The sequence below is a fragment of the Benincasa hispida genome, chromosome 9 (genome assembly GCF_009727055.1).
Source record: "Benincasa hispida cultivar B227 chromosome 9, ASM972705v1, whole genome shotgun sequence".
In the NCBI taxonomy this organism is placed as follows: domain Eukaryota; kingdom Viridiplantae; phylum Streptophyta; class Magnoliopsida; order Cucurbitales; family Cucurbitaceae; genus Benincasa; species Benincasa hispida.
In genome coordinates, this window is record NC_052357.1 from 24,211,257 (window position 1) to 24,227,334 (window position 16,078).

General features: G+C 36.4%; 1 long non-coding RNA gene across 1 annotated transcript; it reads left to right on the forward strand.

Moving 5' to 3' along the window:
• The first annotated feature begins 1,891 nt into the window (after positions 1-1,891).
• On the forward strand, positions 1,892-8,262 carry LOC120085497. Its single transcript, XR_005483970.1, has 3 exons — positions 1,892-2,074; positions 2,193-2,294; positions 8,104-8,262. It is a non-coding gene; the product is annotated as an uncharacterized LOC120085497 (long non-coding RNA).
• The last annotated feature ends 7,816 nt before the right edge of the window (positions 8,263-16,078 follow it).

The window sequence follows — 16,078 nt, forward strand, 5'->3', positions numbered from 1 at the left end:
AGACTAGCTTTTGAATACAACTAAACCCTTATTTGGTAACCATTTTTGGTTTTCAGTTTTTGAAAATTATCAACTACTAGACTTCTTGCGAATAAGGATTAGCAGTTTTATTGATTCCTTGTATTCTATTTTGAGTAGGATCCTATTTCTTACATTCCTTATACTAGCTTTGTAACGACTCGACTCCCTAGGATTCAAATTTGGCCGTTACTATAGACATGCATGCATACAATTCAAATTTACATTTTTTTATGACTTAGTAAAACCAAATAAATATAATAAAACAATTAATTCTATTAAAAATAAATAACTGAAATTCATTTAGCAGGTATCTTTAAAACCATAAACAAAATTAGAAAATTCTCTTAAAAAGTTTAAAAGCACAAATACCAAAATTTCAAGTTCAAACATCAAGATTAGAAATTTTAAAACATAAAATCCTGAAAACATGAGTGGAAGCATATGACTAAGTAATCCCACTACTGGTGTCAGGCTAAGCATTTATGTCCAATAAATGTAATATGTACTGAAAACTCTATATTAGTGGGACCTAAAGATTTCTCTTACCTGGCTCACTCATTTACTTTTCCCTTAAACGTGCGTCACTTTCATACACATCAAGTTCGATGTATATCTATTTCATATACATTGAACCCTCTGGGAATGCATCACTTTTATACATTCTAGGTTTTCTATATGAATGTAGGGATTGTTGGGTTTTATGTCCTAAAACTTGTGGTTTGTAAATAATAAAACTTATTCTGAAAATTCAACAAGTTATTGAATATATGAATTGTTTATTTCGTTTTAGAAATAAATTCAATAAACTATTACATGAATACTTGAACTTTATGTAGACATAAAAATGGACCAGGTTCAAGTACATAGTCAAAATGATCTATATTATATGAATAAGGTTGTGTGCCTTATTCTGGTAACACTATTGGATGCGACCTACTTTGTAGTTGTTACAAGGAGTTGTAAAGTGCTACAGACGAAGTGATCATAATTCTTACATATCATGACATGAGAGTGGAGGTGTCCAGTGCAATGGGTTTGCACAAGATAGGACTACGAAATAAGTCACTCTTACTTTAGAACGTTATTATGAATAACATGTGAAGGGTTAACTTACTAAACATGGTTATATCGAGAGGACACAATATATCTACAGTGAAAGGAGTGCAACTCTGAGCTTTAGTGGAGTGACTCAGTAGTTAATGAATGGAGGGTTAATTCGTTGTAAAGAGTTTAGCCAATTATTCTCGGATTGTTGGAGTCCATGATTTGTAGGTCCGCGAGATCCCCTAATAGCTCACAAATGGATTAGGATTAGCGTGATAAGTTAATTTGAAATGTTCAAATTAGAATTAAGGGAACTAGTAATTATATATGATATAATTACACATTTAATTAACGAAATTAGAGAATCAATTAATATTTAAATATGATTTAAATATTAAATTCATGAATAGGGATTCATGAGAGTGGAATTAGTGTTAAATTAATTTAATATTTGATACTGAATTAATTAGAATTAGTTAAATTGTTTAATTAATTATTAATTTTATTAGAAAATTAATTAGTCAATTAATCTTGTAAAATTAATAAAGATTTCATTTTTTAAAATAAAAATTGATTTTAGAAATCAATTAGAAAATCAAAATTGAAAAAGATGGAAAATGGAAAATCTCAAAAGTAGGTTTTTTCCACTTTACATTTCAAGTAGCTCACACATATTCCACCATAAACTTGAGTCAATTTTCCAAGTCTGAGCTGCAATACATACAACAATGGAGTTTGCATGATAGTTGTGTAATAAATGAAGAAGATTGAGTTGAGAATCGAGCATGCATTTGATAGTTTTTTTGCTAAAAAACTTGAGGTTGAAGAAGGTCTTCAACCATGGTGATGCAGTAACCTCATCTCCAAATTCCCTTAATCCAAGCTTATTTTGAGTCTCATAACTCAATCTAAGGCACTAAGAAGATAGTAGGGAAGACCTTGAGGTGGTTCACAAGCTGATTTGGAGAAGATTCGTAGCTGGAATCATGATTCAAGTGTTTCTTCAAAGGTATGTCATGAAACTCTCTTATTAGTTTATGAGCATGCTTAATATAAAGCCAAAACTAATGAATTAGAATGCTTAATGATCCGTTTTTCTTACGCTGCATGTTTTCTAACTTTAACAGGGATGTGCACTTCTTTTGTGCCCATGGTTATGTATACACCTCTTTCATATACACATAACCCACTGAGCGTGCATCTCTTTCGTACACCCTAGACCCATCTAGGTATGTATAACTTTCATACATACTAACCCTAGTACATCTTTGTCATGTACTAACGCCCTTGGACATGCACCACTTTCATATAGTCAAAGACTGTGGAAAGGAAAAGAGATTGCATCTAAATTCATACTATATATAACATTCACATATTCATAAGTTCCATAAAATCTCGTAATTAATGTCATGTTAAGCAGTCTTAACATACATGTTTAATGTAGTTTTAATGAATCAACCATAGTACATCACTTTCATGCAATAGATCATGTACATAACAAAACAGTCACACTTTCATAATAATTCACATGGTATACATTTATACTCACATAATAAGTCACATGAAGTTATGCTCATCAACATATATCTCATTTTTGCTTGACGCTATGACATTCTAGTAGTGGTGTCACTTACCTCAGAATTTAGGCCCATCTTCAATTGTCCTCTAAATATATCTCATAAAATTTTAGATCATACTCATGTATATAACATGCTCATTTAAGTCTCAAAGGCAACAAAATCATCCTTAATTTTATTTTCCAACACGAAGGCAGTTCCAGTAGTAAAATTACTTACCTCAAAATTAAACCCAAATATATCGTTTTCCAAGTAAGCAATTGATGATAAAGTAAAAGAGTGTGAACTAGAACCTACAATACAAAAACCCAAATTTAATTTATCCTTTAGAACACGAATTCCATCTACCAATTTTATTTAATTAATCTTCAAATAAGTTATCCCTCGCAAAATTGATCAACAGTCATTTCCAAGCTTCAACTCCAAAATCTTCACAAAATACACCAAAACAACCTTTAATTCCACCCTTCAAAATTATCATAAAATAAAGAATTTAAACTCATATTCAATGGGTAACCAAAAAAAATTTAAGAAATCATCGAAATCTTACCCGAAATGGTAGGCTTGTTGAGTCAGAGATCTAGCCACTCTCACCCATACAAATCAAAGGACCACCTTCATAGGTAGGAGTTCATAACTCACTCAGAATTCAGGTCATGTTACCTATGGTCATCCTAGTGGAACGTAAGTCTCTATTATGAACAACGTTATATAATGAGACTAAAAATTTCGTGGTCTGGTCTTATACAAACTCCTTTGTATAAAATATCCCTGCTCATATGTCTTTACATGAATGATCAGGATCAGATCATTTGTAGACACATGAATGATCAGGATCAAATCATTTGTAGCACTTTACAACATTTGTAACATCTACAAAGTGGGTCATACTCATAGTGTCACCAAGATAAGGTATTCAACCTTATCCATCTACTACAAGCCATTTAGTTTAACACTTAAACATGATCCACCCATATGTCTTTACAAACATGTTTAAGCTACAAGATAACCTTGAATGTTAGTTTATTGGTTTGTGGTTAATGCAACTAATTTTGAAATAAAACATCATATATTTTATTACATAAATAAAATGTTTGTACATTACAATTACAAACTATGAGACCTTACGAGATTTAGGGCATCAACCCCAACAATCTCTACTTTACTAAAGATAGTGGGGCGTATAATGTAAAAGTCATACTAAAATACAAAGTACACAAATCAATAAACTAGGGCACAAACCGCCTAGTAGAAATCTTCCACCTGCCCTAGTCTAAACGTGGCCTGTCTCATAGACCCATACTCTGCATAGGGGATCCTTGAACTATGTAGCAAAGGTTACTGTTCTTCGAGGATGAAGACGACCAAGCGTTGGTCGTGTAGATGATGGGGTAGAAGATCGTTAAGTATTGAATACTTGGGAGTTGTTTTATACGCACGCACTAGACGATCGTATAACTTAGCAAGCTTCATCGCTTAGTTATTAACTATACGATCGCGTAGTAAATCGTTTACCTATCGCATGTTACGCGATCGCCTAGACGATCGGGCTTCATAGCTTCGTTGTCGTCTAAACGATTGTTTAACATCCACGCGTTATCGTCTTGTGCGCTACACAATCATTTACCTAGAGGCATTTACTAAACGATGGGAGCTTCACCCCACGTTTCAAGACTCGGTTCGCCTGTCAACCGGTTTGCTTAATGGAAAATGTAATAGATAGAGTTTTTCATTCCGGTTTTTGAGGTGGTTCATCCCGGTCCATTAATCTGTGTTAATATACATAGGATGTATGTTTTATTTATATGTCATATAGTATGCCATATAGAAGAATCCCACTTTAGGTTATGCATTGGTCATGCATCATCTCTTTATTATAAGTGTTATGATTTAAAGAAGCATGATTTAAATTATGTAAGAGTATGCTCATGCATCATATAATATAAGAGTTATATTTATGCATGTATAAAGTATGGACATGCATTCTTTATATTATAACTGTTATAGTATAAGGGTGTATGGAAAACATGTGTGCTTGGTTGTTACTTGTATATAAAAGTTATGTATAGTAATAACCGGACATTGCATGAAGCATGACACATAGGTAAATTTATAAGCATTATACCTACCTCGTTGTGTGGCAATGTATGTTTTAATTTTTTCTTTTATAAAGGTTATAAAAAGAAATTAGAACTAAAATCAATAAGAAAGATATGCATGCCAACTTTGGTTTGTTTAAATCAAGGTTTTAAAAGTGTTTTAAAACTTGGATGAGATAGACTTAAGATCACGGTTATAATATTATTAGGAACCTTAGGATTTAATCTTTTAATAAGTTCAATAGGATTAAATTGACTAATAAAAGGTTAAAGTGTAGCAAATCTATCTATAAGGGACCTTTTGTCTAAGGTGGATTCTATCTAGGCTGGGGTATTTAAGGTGACGAAAACATAACACCCCTACCTAGGAACCTACCTGAAAAGGTGAATTAGATAGATTTGATGCATGCATGCAAGGTTAAGTACAATCCATTAAAGAGTTTAATGTGACTACTTGAACTTGTTTTATTTCAAAGACAAAAGTTGTTTTTCAGCGGATTAAAAATGACTTAGACTAAAATCAGCAGCCAAATTGTCTAGATTAATGAGTCCTTAGGTAGAACATTCAGTGGGAGGTACTTGAGGCATTTGATGTTTCATTTAAATCTCTCGCATTTCTCCCTTATTGTCCACACCGTGAGACCTATCATCGGCTTCATGGCACCCTGGGAGTGTCCCCCTAAAGGATGGTATTTAGGTAGGTCAATATCAAGGTGGATGGAGAGAATGTTTATAGTAAGTGGGAGTAGGAAGTGCGACAACATATCCCACGGTCTCTCTTGTTAGGTTGAATAGAGTTTTTGCGCATCACCTCGAGGCACCCTGGGAGTGTCCCCCTATAGGATGACAGTTTTGCGTATTTCTTTATTTGATCTCCTGTATAGAATAAAGTTACTGGGGCCGAAAACGAGGGGTTACACTTACGCGGAATTGTTAAGAGTTAACAGTTCTGAACTGAACAAATGGTGGCTGTTAGGTTCAGTTACAAGAGTTGGTTCTGCCTAATGGTTGAGAATGTCGCATCCTAGTGAAAGGGCATCTGATCACCCCACCGATGACGTTTGTCCAGCCTCGCTGGGGCATCATTGCAAAATGAAAGTTTTAATAACTTAGGGTACTTAGAAACTGTTTTGCTAAAACTAATTGGTTAAAATATGGTTTAGCAAAGTCTTATAAAAGTTTGTTCGTTTTTTCAACAACATTTTTAAAAATGGCTACAGCCATAATTGCATTACTACGTGCCGAAAAACTTACTGGCGATAACTATTCGAGTTGGAAACATATGATCACGACGATACTCATCATCGAGGATCTCATGTTTGCCCTTATGGAGGCTTGTCCTCCTATTCCAACTTCAAACGTCGCTCAAAATGTTCGGGAGGCATACGAGCGATGGACACGGGCAAACGAAAAGGTCTGAGCCTATATCTTGGTCAGTCTTAGTGACAGGCCAAGAAGCATGAGCCCATGGTCTCAACATGTGAGATCATGGAGTCCCTGCGAGGATGTCTATCTGGACAGCTCAGGCACGAGGCTTTGAAATATATCTTCAACTCCAAAATTGAGGAAGATGCATCTATTGTGAACATGTGCTTAACATAATGGTTGATAACGGGCAGAAATGCACGTTATTACAGTGCTAAGTTATTAAACAGTGCAGGTTTGCATTGATAAAATATATAAGATTGCGTCAAAAAAACATTAAGTTCATAATATTGTGGTCGCATGCGTCCATCGCATGAAAATAGTTAACTTATGTATTTTTGTGCAGAATATGCGTTGACGCAAAGCGGAAAATGCGATCACAAGAAATCAATGGTCGAATGTAGTGTTACCACAAAGCTTTGCGGTGTTTTGCACTCGCAAATATCTGCTCAAGAAGGATTTCTGTATAGAGCCTGCGCAACTTGGTGGGCGCATCTGGGTGAAAAGCTTAATAAATCATGATGGGACAAAAAGCTAATGACGGTTGATTCTGAATTAAGTTGACAAGCTGCTAACGGATCATTGTAGAAAGTACGCTCAACTTTTCGGTGACAAATATTCGGTGCATCAGACAGAGAATTAATGCCATCCCATCAGTGCAATCATAAGAAAGAAGAAGCCTTTCACCCCGAAGTTCTATAAATACCAAAGGCAACCTTCAGTGAAGGGGTTCGTCTAATTCAGACAGTTAGATAATTTCCCCTTAGATAGAAGTAGCCTTGTTCATAGTTTTTCTTTTACTTCGAAGGCAGAGCGAAAGAAGGGAAGAGATGCCAGAGGATTGCTCTGGTCAGCTCGAGAGAGAACCCAGAGGCGTGGAACAGCAGAGAGAGGGTCGACTCTCGCGAGAGTGAGACTATCTTTTGAACAGAGTAGAGAAGAACAATGTAAAAGCCTTGGGAAGCAAGAGATTGCTACCAGACTCTTTATTCTCATTTCGCATTGTTACTTTGTATTTCAACTCTATATCTATAAAATGAAACTTGCTTATCTATATCTATTCACTCTCTTAAAAGCACGCATGAGTAGCTAAATCCATCGAATGAGTTGAGAAGAACTAAGCTAACATGAACTAGGATCTTCATTGCTTGCGATTATCTTGTCTTATGTTGCACCCAACACCCCTTTAGAGCTACTCGAGAGAGAGTCCAAAGAAAGAACCTAAGACTTGAGAGAGCTAGGTTAGAATCTAGACTCGAGAGAGCAAGATTAGATCTGCATAAGCAAGAGATAGGGACTTAGAGATAAGCTCTGTTTGCCAACATGCATCGCATGCACCCTAGAGATAGGTTATGATATTATGCGGTCGCCTTGTTTGTGTGTGTGTCAATTGTCATCGCATAAATAAGAATAGAGGCTTATGTATAGGTCCTATAGACTTTATCGCATATATCGCATGCGTTCTAGAACTAGAAGTCGTAGCATTTGCGTTGAGAGATGATTTGGTATTGTATGTGTGTTGCATGATCGCATAACATGAATGTAATCCTAGGAAGTGTTAGCTGAACCCCTTCTCAACCCATTCATCGCATCTTCCGTATTATCAACTCTTTTCTTAACTCCGCTGCATACTTTTTATTCCATAAACAACAACCCAAAAAAAACTCCTGATTTATTGGTCACCGTAAGGTCTTCTTAAAAATTATCACCGCATACTGTTTTCCTTAGTCTCTGAGTTCGACCCTGGACTTACCAGGAAACTCAGTAGGATTTATACTTGGATTCTGCTGAGAAAACTTGTTGCATAATGCATTTCCCATCACCACAATTCCTTTCATAAAATCACCGCATAAAATAACGCATCAAGTTTTTGGCGTCGTTGTCGGGGACTTCGAAAATTCATTGTGCTAACGGTAATTTTTCTGATTTCTTTGCAGCTTTTAATCTCTAGCGAACTACGACTTGGAGATTGAAAGAACGTTTTGACAAAGACTGAGAGACAACTGCCAACAACAACAACAAGATAGAACTCCAAGAATGACGGAACAACCGAAAGAAAGGGCCGCAAACACAAATAATATAATGGCCAACCCATGTATGCTAAAGTATTAAAAAAATAAGATGTAATATAGAATCAATGGATTTATGGTAAAATCCCTACCTGATACATTTTATCAAAATTTTGGCTGGCTGGTAAGGGATCAAATGGTATATTTTGTTGGTAGATTGGAAGATTAGTTGATAATATTAGTTGAGAATTTTGTGAAAGGATTCCTATAAAAGGTTTCATTAACTCCTAATTCATGGCGAGTAGACCTTGTTGTTGCGAGAATTCTTAATTCATGAGTTGTAGGGAGAGAGGTGGAGGGAGTCGACTATGAGGAGACTTTCTCGCCTGTTGCCATGTTAAAGTCGATCTGCATCCTCCTATCCATTGCCACTTATTATAATTATGAGATATGACAAATGGACGTCAAGACGGACTTTCTGAATGTCAATCTTGAGGAGACCATTTACATGGTGCAGCCTAAGGGATTCATTACCTAAGGTCAAGAGAAAAAAGTGTTCAAACTGAATCGGTCTATTTATGGGCTAAAAAAGGCATCTCGATCTTGAAACATTCGGTTTGATACTGCGATTAAATTGTATGGCTTTGACCAAAACGTCTATGAACCTTGTGTCTACAAGAAGATCGTCAACGGTTCAGTAGTTTTCTTAGTGTTATATGTAGATGATATCCTACCCGTTGGGAATGATGTAGGTCTACTGACTGCAGTTAAGAACTAGTTAGCGACCCAATTCCAAATGAAAGATTTAGGAGAGGCTCAATTTATTCTGGGAATACAGATCTTTCAGGATCATAAGAACAAAGTGCTAGTGCTGTCTCAGGTATCGTACATTGACAAGATGTTGCTCAAGTACTCAATATAGGACTCCAAAAGGGGCCTACTTTCGTTCAAGCATGGAGTCACTTTATCTAAGGACATGTATTCTAAGACGCCTCAAGAGGTTAAGGAGATAAGACTGGTCTCATATGCATTTGCCGTTGGCAGTTTGATGTATGCGATGCTTTGTACTAGGTCAGACATCTGCTATGTTATGGGAATAGTCAGTAGGTATCAATCTAACCTAAGCCAGGGTCACTAGACCGTAGTGAAGAACATCCTTAAGTATCTTTTGAGAATGAGGGACTACGTACTCGTGTATGGATCTAGGGATTTGATCCTTACAGAATACACGGATTATGACTTTTAGACTGATAAGGACTCTCACACGTCCACTTCAGAGTCAGTTTTTACTCTTAACGGAGAAGCTGTAGTATGACGAAGCACTAAGCAGGGGTGCATCGTCGACTCCACGATGGAGGCCGAGTATGTAGCGGCTTGTGAAGCTGCTAAGGAGGCCGTCTGGCTCAGGAACTTCCTGATAGAGGTGGAAGTTGTTCTAGATATTTCTAGGCCCATCACCCTCTATTGTGACAATAGTGGTGCTGTGGCGAACTCCAAGGAGCCTAGGAGTCATAGGCGCGACAAACACATAGCGAGGAAGTATCATCTAATCCGCGAGATAGTGCATCGAGGGGACGTTATAGTCATGAAGATCACTTTGGAGCATAACGTTGCTGACCCGTTTACGAAGGCTCTCATGGTTACACTGTTTGAGGGTCACCCTCAGTGCATGGGTCTACGGGACCACCGGCGGTTGGACTAGGACAAGTGGGAGATTTTTATGTACTGGGCCTTAGTGCCCTAGTTTATTGTTTTGTACTAGTTCTTTATACATCCTACTCGTTTTAGGACAAATGGGAGATTGTTGGGAATGAGACCCTAAACTCTCGTGTCCTGTAGTTTGTAAATACAGTTTTGAACAAACACTCGTGATGTATAATATATAATATTTTCTTCACTTATTATCTTTGAACATTGGATGTTTTATTTGCTTTACCACAAACCAATAAACTGAAATCCATGGTTGTCATTATGTAACTTAAGCATGTATGTAGTAACATACAAGTGGATCATGTCTTAAATGATAACCAAAATGGTCTGTAGTATATGGATATAGGAGGGAAACCTTATCCTGGTAACGCTACGGATGTGGCTCGCTTTGTGGAATAGTTATAAGTGTTGTGACTTGCTATAGATGGTCTAATCCTGATCATTCGTATAGGGACATACGAGCGGGGCGTCCTAGTTTGTATAAGACCTGACCACGAAATGTTAACGTCTCGTTATATAATGTCGTTCATGACAGAGACTTCACTTCACTAGGATGACCATAGGTAACGTGACATCAATCCTAAGTGAGTTGGGAACTCCTGCCATTGAAGACAGTCTTTTGATTTGCATAGGTGTGAGTGGCCAGGTCACTGACTCAAACCTACCACTTTGGAGATTCGTCTGATTTGGGAGCTGGGAACTCAGCTACACAATATGGAATTCACTCATTCCCCAAAGCAGGGGTAAGTAGATAGATTGCTCCCTTAAGAGCTGATCCTGGAGCTTGAACGATGTGGCACCACACACCTTCTAATGGCCCGAGAGGTATCCACACATAGTAGGACTATGTTGTATTGTTCATTAGAGGGATAAGTGGTACTTAAGAAATTAGATTTAACTACAGGGGTAAAACGGTAAATTGGCCCAGTTGTACTTACGAGCATCTGTGAAGGGTCATCGTACTGTTGATTGGTTATATTCAATGGACACAGAAATACATCCGTGGTAAGAAGAGTTCAGCTGTCGGTCTTTAGTGGAATGCCTGGCAGTTAACGGATGGTGGATCTCGTGGCTAAAGAGTTTAGTCAGCTATTTATGTACCGTTGGAGCTTCGAGCCATAGGTCCATAAGGTCCCTTTGGTAGCTCAATGGATTCAAGCTGAGAATCAGTTTTTGGGTTAGTTTGAAATGTTCAAATTAACAAGAGGGAGTTTGATTATATATGATATGATGGAACTAGTTAATTATATATGATATGATTGACTTTATGTATGTGATACATTAATTGGAAGAAAATGGATATAAATATGATTTATTTCTAGTGGAGGAGAAAACACTATGGTTGATATATGATATTAAACTATAGGTTAATGAATATAATATGATTATATTTATTATTTTTTAATTAGACAATTATAGGATAATTGGCGGCCATTTTCTCCGTACCCATGCATTAGTGGGAAGTTTGATTCAGTTTTCATAACTGAAGAACAAAATGAAAATTGTTTTCATTTTTGTAAGATAATCGAAAGAATACGATTAATTGCTCACGGTGTGTTTGTTGCCCATCGCTTAGTAAAATCAGAGACTATACGATAGCTCGCTTTTACTACATGATCGCTTATACGCTCACGCCATCTTTCTAAACGATCGCTAACCTTTTCCTAAACGATTGCTTAGTGCCGAGCATTTACTAAACAATTGTATAGACGATCACTACCTTTTTCCTACACGATCGTGTACTTCACCTAAACGATCAAGCACTTTGTCTATATGATAGACTCAACTTTCTCCCACTTGCTTGAACGTTGTATACGATCTCTTTTCCTCCTCCCCTCTACCAAATCCGAACAGAGCCCACTCTTTGGATTCTCACACCGAGAATACCAAGGGTTCTAAATGGTGGTGTCGTCCCCATTTCCTTCTGTTCGTGTGGAGGCCATTCGTGGTAGACAACCGGAGTTTTGCTGAGCGATTGGCTTATCGATCAAATGAGAGCGAAAGGAGCCTGTTCCCTTGGAGAGAGCGAGTTTTGCCGAGAATAAAGAGTCTTCAACTGGTAAGTTTCCTTGCTCTCTAGGTTGTTTAATCTTAAAGCATGCCGGTAATTTACAATATTATGCATATCTGTTTGTTTGAATGTAAATGTGGTAATTCTGTCATAATGTATTTGGAAAGATCCGCTTTCACTGCAAATCCTCAAAACGAGTCTAGAAGATGAGCATAACTCATCATAGACCGAATCATGTCCAACAGGGTTCTGTTTCTCCTTTTTGATATACCATTCTGTTGAGGTGTACCTGGGGCTAAGAGTTGGGATGTGATTTCATGTTCTATCATATAGTTCTAGAATTCTAAGTCCATATACTCTCTACCACGATCAGATCGTAGTGTTTTTATCTTTTTACCTAACAAGTTTTCAACTTCAGCCTTATACTCCTTAAACTTTTCAAGGGCATCAGACTTATGTTGCATTAAGTATAGATACCCATATCTTGAATAATCATCTACAAAAGAGATAAAATATTCATATTCAACTCGAGCTCTAACACTCATCGGACCACAGAGATCTGAATGTATAAGCTCCAAGGTTTCCTTGGCTCTAAAACCTTTTCCAGTAAAAGGTCATCTGGTCATTTTGCTTTCAAGGCATGATTCACATACCGGCAAAGAGTTTTCTTCTAAACCATTTAGAAGTCCACATTTCACCAACTTCTCAATCCTATTGAGGTTGATGTGACCTAACCTTAGATGCCAAAGATGAGCGTTTTCCTTAGGAGAAACCTTTGGTCTTTTTGCAATTGTTGCTGTTTTGAACATTTCAGTATTAAGCAAGGCTTTTATGACTAATGGCCTTAGTACATATAAGTTATTTTCCATTGAACCAAGACCATTCTCCATACCATTCTTGAAAATAAACACTTTATTCTCAGAAAAAGAGATGGTATAACCTTGTTCAATCAGACAAGAAACTGAGATTAAGTTTCTCTTGATACGAAGAACTACATAAACATTATCTAGTAATAGATAACGTTTCTTATCCAAAAATAACTTTAACCTACCTACAACAATAACTGAAATAACCTCACTAGTACCGATTCGAAGAGTCAACTCTCTATCTTCCAGCGTTTTTCTAGAACTAAATCCTTGGTAGGAAGAACTTATGTGATTGGAAGCACCTGAATCCAATATCTAGGCAGAATCATCATTCTCTACCAAACACGTCTCTAAGACTAATAAATCACATATACTGTCTTTAGACTTTTTCCTCTTCTAGAAAGTAGTGGGATCAGTACCAGAACCTATATAAACTCTAAGTTCCATTTCAGAGAACAATTCTCGTCGATGAACTTTTTAAGAGTCAGCAACAATTGCTTTCTCTTTTAGTCCCTTGATATTCAAGAAAGACTGGAGATTATTTTGGGAACTAATACTATTGGTTTCTTTTTCATACATCCCTTTTTGCTAAAAAAATGAGAACTGATGTTCAAATAATTCTTGCAACGAATCCATGATCTTACGTGCAATGACCATGTTTTTAACTCTTTTGGCTAATACATCAGGTATGCTAGCCAAAATGTGAAGTCAGGTCATCGAATTAGCCTTCATCCACACCTCATATGCATTATGAACATTTCGCGGTGCATGAAGGGTCGGGACTTGAGGACACCCCTTAACCATGACACACTTGCAGTCATTAAATACTACACGATCGGGTAGAACTTTTCTACACAATCGTTTAGCCTGGGCTACACGATACAACCAACCTTTGGTCTTTTTCCTCAATGAGAACAACATCTCCATGCTTTGAAATTTCATCACGAATGACTAAAAAAAACTTCAAACACTTTGAATACAGACTCGATTACTTGTTAATTATGCCCAAAAAACGCAGGGGCCTTACAAATTAACACTTTGTAAACTTACAGAAAACTTTAAATAAAGGCAATCATCCCGTAAACATCCATCGACACATCCACAAACACATTTAACTCTTAAACGCATTGTAGAACAAACTTAAAGCCCACCATAACTGTAAAAGAAGTTTAATACAGCAATGGAATTTAGAATATCAGAACAACTTGGCTTTGATATCAATTGAAGGAAATCTAAGCAGAGATCCTTTGAGCAGCGGAAGTGGATCGTTCCAAATTTCATTGAGAAAGAACACAAACAATTATAGTCTTACACGAAAACGAACATATTATGCATAATTAGAAATTACAGTATGCTACTTAAAAATAAAGATAGAAGGGATAAAGTATGAAAAATCTTTGAAGAACTCTTCTTCAAGTATCCCTTGATCATTCAGCAACTAGTTCACAACACGAACTTGAACGCAACGATTAGAATACTATCTCAACAAACGGAACAACCGATAATAAGAACGACTAGAAGCACCTCGAACCCAATCGAGTCTAACTCGATCCTCGAACTGAATAGGAATACCACCACAAGTACCTTGGTATTCTCGGTGTGAGAATCCAAGAGTTGTGGGCTCTGTATGATTTTGGATTGAGGAAAGTAGGAGGTAGACGATCGAGTAAGTGGGAGATGAAGTTTGTCTATCGTATGGATGAAATACTCGATCGTTTAGCAGATGGAAGCCTATCGTACAGACTTTACTACTCGATCTTGTAGCAACGATTAAGTGAGTAACTATTGTATAGTAAACTTGTAGCTCAATCGTATATGCTCTCTATGCGATCGCTTAGTAAAACATTTTTACTTGATCGCCTTTTTGTGAGATTATTCCGAATGAATCATCAATCTAATTTTGGAAAACCATTTTCCTTTTATTCCACAGTTACCATAAAACTTCCAATAACCTCCCACCCAATTCGGTTATTAGAGAAAAAGAAAAATTAATTATCATATAATTAATATGTTATAAATAAATATAATAACGAACTTATCATATTATATTTATGACCTATAGTTTTAATATTTCATCATATAAAACATATAAACCATAGTTCTTTTTCTAATTTATGGTATTTAATATAAATCATATTTATATTAATTTCTCCAATTTATGTATCTAATACATCATATCAATTATATCACATATAATTGAATTTCCTCTTGTTAATTTGAACACTTCAAATTAACCCAAAATCTGATTCTCAGCTTGAACCCATTGAGCTACCAAGGGGACCTTATGGACCTGTAGCTTGAAGTACCAATGGTACGTGAATAACTGATTAAACTCTTTAATCATGAGATCCACCATTCATTAACTGTTGGTCACTCCACTAAAAACTAACAGCTGCATTCTTCACACTACAGATATATTTTTGTGTCCATATGACCAATCAATAGTGCGATGACCCTTCACAAATCGCTTGTAAGTACAATTAGGCCAAATCACCGTTTTGCCCTGTGTAGTTACATCTAACTCCTTAAGTACCACTAATTCCTTTAATGAACAATAATTCATAGTCCTACTATGACCAAGTCCCCTTAGGCCAAGAGAGGGTATGACCACTATGTTCAAGACCCATAATCAGTCCTTAAGGGAGCAATTTATCTACTTACTCTACTTTGGGAAAGGAGTGAATTCCGTCTTGTGTAACTGAGTTCCCAGCTCCTCAATTAAATAAATCCTTAAAATGGTAGGCTTGTTGAGTTGGTAATCTGGTCACTCTCACCCATAAAAAGCAAAGGACCAACCTCATAGGTAGGAGTTCCCAACTCACTTAGGACTAAGGTCATGCCACTTATGGTCATTTTAGTGAAAGTTAAGTCTTAATTATCAACGACGTTATATAAAGAGACTAATCATCTCGTGGTCCGGTCTTATACAAACTCTTTGTATAGGATACCTTCGCTCACATGTCTCCACATGAATGGTCAAAATTAGACCATTTGTAGTACTTTACAACACTTGTAACATTTATAAAGCAGGTCGTATCCGTCTACTACAGATCATTTAGGTTATTACTTAAGTCATAATCCACTTGTATGTCTCACATACATGCTTAACTTACATGAAATAACCATGGATCTTAGTTTATTGGATTTGAGTAAATGCTTATAAAATAGAATTTATTTTATTGATAACAAAATGTGTACAAATGTTTACAAACTACGAGACCACTGGGAGAATTAGAACACCAATCCCAACAAAGGGTGTAAACCTGTTGCTTTTAAATGGATTTTTAAACTTAAAGAAGGAGCATATGTGATCAAA